Source organism: Castanea sativa, chromosome 8 (genome assembly GCF_040712315.1).
Source record: "Castanea sativa cultivar Marrone di Chiusa Pesio chromosome 8, ASM4071231v1".
Taxonomy (NCBI): Eukaryota; Viridiplantae; Streptophyta; class Magnoliopsida; order Fagales; family Fagaceae; genus Castanea; species Castanea sativa.
Window position 1 is genome coordinate 49,147,143 of NC_134020.1, and position 6,000 is coordinate 49,153,142.

Sequence of the window (6,000 nt, forward strand, 5' to 3'; positions counted from 1 at the left end):
GTACATTTACGGTTTGCATATTTTAGTTGGGCAGCTGATAATTGAGTTGTCTTGGACAAATAAAGGGGGTATTGTCTTGTATGTAAGGTTTTGGAGCATGAGCACCATTCTCAATTTCAGTAAGAAAACAATTTTAGACATTATGGGTTTCTCTATTTTGTTTTACCAAAGAAAGAAATAGCTACTCTGTTTTGGCAACCCGTGAATAACAATGAGATCCGTGATTATTTTGGATCAATCCGTGATTGCATATATATATAAATTATATGGTGATGTAGGACCCAAAATACCTTGTCTTCCACTAGAAAATCAAGTGCAAAAAAATGTACAGAACAAAACATTCTTCATTTCACACATAGATTGAAGAAGAAATCTTATTAAAAAGCTTTAGAATTGTTGGAATCTTTCTAAAATCAGCATACCCTTTTTCACATGTGATAATGGTCCTGTTTGCAATGGCGGCACCATGAATTGTTTTTAGGGTGGTCATTAAGAAACTTAAATTATACAAAATCTAATAAAAAGATAACTTCATACATTAAAAAAAAAAAATACACACACAAACACATAAAGTCTTACAAATTCCTTATACAAATTTACTTATTTTGAAATTGTTACATAATAATCTCATTATCAATGTTGCAAGCTACATTTCTTCAAAAGTTTAGTTAAATAAATTTTTTTTTCTTTGATTTTTTCTTCTTATTTGTTAGGACCTAATATATTCTTAAGGGGGCAAAGTTTAAGGACAAAGTACAACTGTCACTAAACAAATTGACATTGCTAAATATTTTGAAATTTTCAGCATTGAAATTGCATGTTATCTATATTCTTAAAACACATGTCAAATTTCATGTCAATTGAATGTTATTTACTATTCAATTCATAAACTTATTTTTTATGTATAATTTTAGATTACAAAAACTCAAATTTTATATATTTTATTGATAACATAGTTACTGATTTTTTATCTTCTTGAAATTTTGTAAGTATGGAGGACATAAGAAGAAAATATAATTAAATTGTGAATTTATTAAATTTACATCCAATAAAAAAAATATTAAATGAAGTTGTAGCTTTAGTCTACAACCAAACTTGTTGTCAAATTTTGTCCAAAATTTAATTATGTTGAGCATTGATGATGCCGAAGAAATCACCAGTAAGCTGCGAGGACTCTTCAAACCGAAGCAACACCTGCAAAAAGAGAATAGACGACCTAACGAAGAGCACCGGTGTGGTGCCGGCCAAAAACCCTTCGAATGTCAAGTTAAAGTCTTTTTTAACAACCCTAGAGTGCCAGAGTTGAGATAATTATGCGTATCTTGGTTTATGAGGGTTTTGGAGTATATATAGTGGCATGGATCCGAAATAAGTGCCTTGATAAGGAAGTACTTTCCTTCTAGGAGAGTAATTTGTGGGTTTTGCGTATCATCTAGAGCCTCTTTTCCTTATAGGAATCTTCTTGACTAAGGCCGAGCGTGTAGCGAACTTTCCTTATATGTACGTATGTAGAGGACAAAGCAGGTTAAGGATGAAAGTTGGGTTACTCCTTCAGCTTTTACTTACTAAAGTCGTCACCCTACGTATGTCTCCTATACGGTCGTCAGCCTACATGTGTCTCTGGAAAGGTCGTCGGCCTAGGACCTTCAGCCTTGACTCCGTCAGCTAATACTTCAGCCTAACGTCGTCACGTATGGGGCGTGGCTTCGAGTGTCAAAAGGAGATGTCCTAGTGACTATGGTTGACGGGTTCGATACTCCCATCAGCCTTCTTAATGTATAAGTAGCTTGTAAAACCACCACTATCAAGTCTAAAAAAAATTTAGGGTAGTCACAAAGTTTTTTTTAAGGATAAAAAATTATAAAATTTATACTTAATAATAATTTTTTTTCAGGCCAAGGTGGTCCTGTTTCCACCTTGGACTCTATGTAGGGCCATCTATGCTTGTTTGGTTAGGCGTTTTGGGACTTTAAAAGAATGTTTGTAAAACCCAAAACTGTTCTGTAACTACAATTCCCCATAGCTTTTTGCAAATGTTCATTTTAACCTCAAAATACAATTTTCCATCGGTTTATACAAATACACCCAAAATGTGCCTCTATTAACATCAATGCTATCCCACGAACTTATTGCAATTTGTTAGCAAGAACTTCTGTTTAATCATCACCATGATCACACTAATAGGAAAATTCTTTATTTTCTTACAAATTTTCTTACAATAGCTTACTAAATTGACTAATTGAGTTGAAGGGTCAAGTAGCAACTAGCAAGTGCCTTTGGTATTAAGTTCAAACATAGCTAACATTCAATACACACACACACACATATAGGAGAAGTGGATGAGATAAGAGAATTCACTCACATACCAACACCAAAACTGCATGCCTGCAGTTAGTATCGTGGAGTAAGTAATAAACCCCTTCTCAATATCACACCTTACCGATGTGGGACAACTCAACAATATTAAGTATATTAATAATTTTATTTTTGTCATTGGAAGGTTTTAGTTATTGGTTAGATCATGTTAATTATATATCTCAAATTTTTTTTTTGAATTATGAGAATCCATAACTTTAGTTAGTTGGTTGTTATGAGTCAACTCAAAGTCTCAAACTATATTAAAAACTGTCAAAAATCAATGAGATTGGATTGCATTAACTAGAGAAGCCAAAAACAGAATATGCAATCCCCCACCCGTGAAGGAATTGTCACAGACTCTCACAGCCACTTGCCTAGATACATAATAATTGTTTTTAAGTGTGTTGCTTAAAACTTTGACAATTATAGGCAACTAATTTTAATTGTTTTTAAGTGTGTTGCTTAAAACTTTGACAATTATGGGCAACTAATTTCACTGCGTAGTTTGTTCATGGCATTAAAGGATTGCATTACCCTGGGGCCTCATGTAGGGCACTCTAGGAGTCTAGGTATAGTCCATTTAGACCATTGTTTAGGTTACCCATAGAATCCTATCTCCCCCTTTTTCACTATCTATCTATAAATAAAAATAAAATAGGAAAATCGCAAAATTATGTGTCAACAATTGGTTTTACCATAGATTCGAGAGCACATTGATAATGACATTTTTTGCAATATCTTATGTTTATGGTTTGAGCATCATCTTCTCTTTTCTCACTATTTACCTATTTCAAAAAAAAAAAAAAATGACTTTATCGAAAAAAGAAAAAGTATTAGTGAATTGCATCCTCTCTCTCACACCCATAAGAAATGCCATAAAATTTGAAAATTGTGAACTAAAAAAAAACTTAATCTAATTGAAATCTTAAGTTAATTGAGGAAAAAAAATTAAGTTGCGAGTGTGTTAAATCATTCTTGACAATGAATTTTTCCTAATAGTTTGAGACTTTAATTTTTGTAAGCTAATTTTCCACATTGTAAACTATCAACATTAGTCACCCAATCTCTTCTTATGTGATCACAATCCAAACAAACTCTACATCTCTTCATAAAACTATATATCGTCTTGTCCAACATAAAGTAAAACTCTCTTTCATTTTTCATAAAATAAAAGAAGAAAAACTCAATTTCTTTTTACACCTATTAAATTTCTTTGTTCTCGATCTCTAAATTTGTGTTTCGATCTTGGTGGCAAAAGGTATGGGAGAATCATCAACAGTGGTCCTTTAATCCACTAATAAGGAAATTGATAGCCGTGGCCAGGTGACGCAAAACTATGCACTATTTTATCGTATCATCAGCAGCAAAATTCATTGTTTCCAATTTTATGTTAAAGAAGCACATAAAGCGGCGCTGATGCAATGTCAATGAATGATGGATAAGGAAAAGGCTTATTTATTTCATATTCAATTAGTAAAAAATTTGCAAAATAGCAGTAGTTTAAGGAAAAAATTTGTTAAATAGTACCTGACCAAATTTATTTAGTTATATAGCACATTTTGAAACTCGAGTTTCACTTGAAACTTGAGTTTTAAAAAGTGCTACCTAACTAAATAAGTTTAACTAGATACTTTTTTTTAAAATATTTTCAAAAATTATACTATTTAACAAAATATGACTTCAATTAGAGAAATTTCTTTCAGTTCATTATGTTTTATTAGTAAAATTATATGCTTGTATTTAATTGTGTGATTCATTAAATATTTAAATAAATTTTATAAATATTAAATAGATTATCTGACTAATTAAAGTATACATCTCTAAAATTTTAGATTAAAAAATGGGAATGTATACATTATCAAATAATAAATAAGAAGGTATACCATTAATTTATTAAAAAAAGAGGTACATGTAATAGGTGAAGTATTAGGGATTGTTTGTTACATGTATTTAAACATATGTTTTCAGTTTTTAAACAATATTACACGTATTTTTATATATTTTTTCATTCATACGTATTTTTAAAAAATACAAACAATATTATTAAGAGAATGTTACCCAACACTATTATTTATTTGATATCTCTCTCTTAAATTTTTAGATTATCGAAAAAGAAGGTGTACGTGTATCATTTATTGAATGGGAAGTACACGTAGAAGATAATAACAAACTAATGGAGGAAGATGAGTTGGATAGCAACATTAAATACATGCATGCATAAGTGCACATCATATCCAAGTTATAACTTCCATGCAACGGCGTATTTTCTTCGGTTCCCAATTGCTGGGGCCATGACTCATACACCAATAAATGAGACTCAACACAAATATATTATAAAAATCATATCAAGCTTATTATCTAATTTATTTGGTTTGGATAGGTAATCTCAAATCCTAATTAATTAAACTCTTAGAAATATATGAGTTTATTTGTCAAAATTCATATAAATTTTATTACCAAACTTATAAATAAGTTTAGACTTAACTTGTTTTGTATTGAGCCCTAATGTTTAGAGCTTGTTCATAAACTTTTTTTTTTACTTGAGCTCAACTCATTTATTAAATAAACCTAAACCTAAAGTTTAAACTTAGCTTGTTTATAAACAAATTAACAAAGATAAACGAGTTTTTAATCGAGTCAAACCCAAACTGTTTATGAACGGCTTGATTCATTAATGGCTTACTCTTAGCGTCTATTTAGACAAAAAAATATAACGAAAATGTTAACAGATACCTAACAACATTGGTTTAGAAGATATTTATAGAAACTTTTGATGGGAAAAAAATATTATTTTTTTTATATTTTTCATTAAAGTAGTATCAAAACTCTTCTAAATTAGTTCATTAACACCCATTAACTAGACTTGAAAAATAAAGATAAAATAAAAAATCAAACTCAAGCCTCAATCCAAAACGGATATGGCCCAACATTCTTACACTAACCCCCAACAAACCTAATTCAAGTTTGAATCAAGAATCTATTGAACTAAGGTTGCGTTTGGCAACATATAAAATATTTTCCGAGTGTAAAATATTTTCAAATGTTTGGCTGCATTATGAAAAAAAATTTTGAAAAATATTTTCAGGTGTTTGGTTGCATTCTAAAAATGCAATTTTTCTATTAGTTTTTCACATTTTCTTAGCTATTTTCTCAACTTCCAAACAAATTTTATAATATAAAACTTCAATATATAAACTTAAAGAAATAAAAATAAAAACAAACTCATTCGTTAAACTAAAAAATTTGATCAAACTAAGAGAGGGAGGAAGAGGGAGTGATCAAAAATTGATGGAAAGAGAGGTAGATCGAGAAAGAGAGAGATTGGTCATGGGCGATGAGACCGGTCAAGCGGCGGCAGGCTTCAAGTGGCGAAGAGATTGAGATGATGAGAGTTCGATCTACAGGGCGGTTGAGTTCAAAAAATTATTTAAAAGTAAATGAGATGTGTAAATGATTTTCTGGATCAACGAGCTTATTTTACCATCAAAGATTAAGATTTTCAATTTGATTTTATTTTACATGTATATCCAAATACACATCTAGATGTAAAATATTTTTCTAATTTCATTTACACCCGATTACACTCGAAACAAACACGATCTAAAATTATTTTATAATATAAGATCCGATACCCAAAAAAAT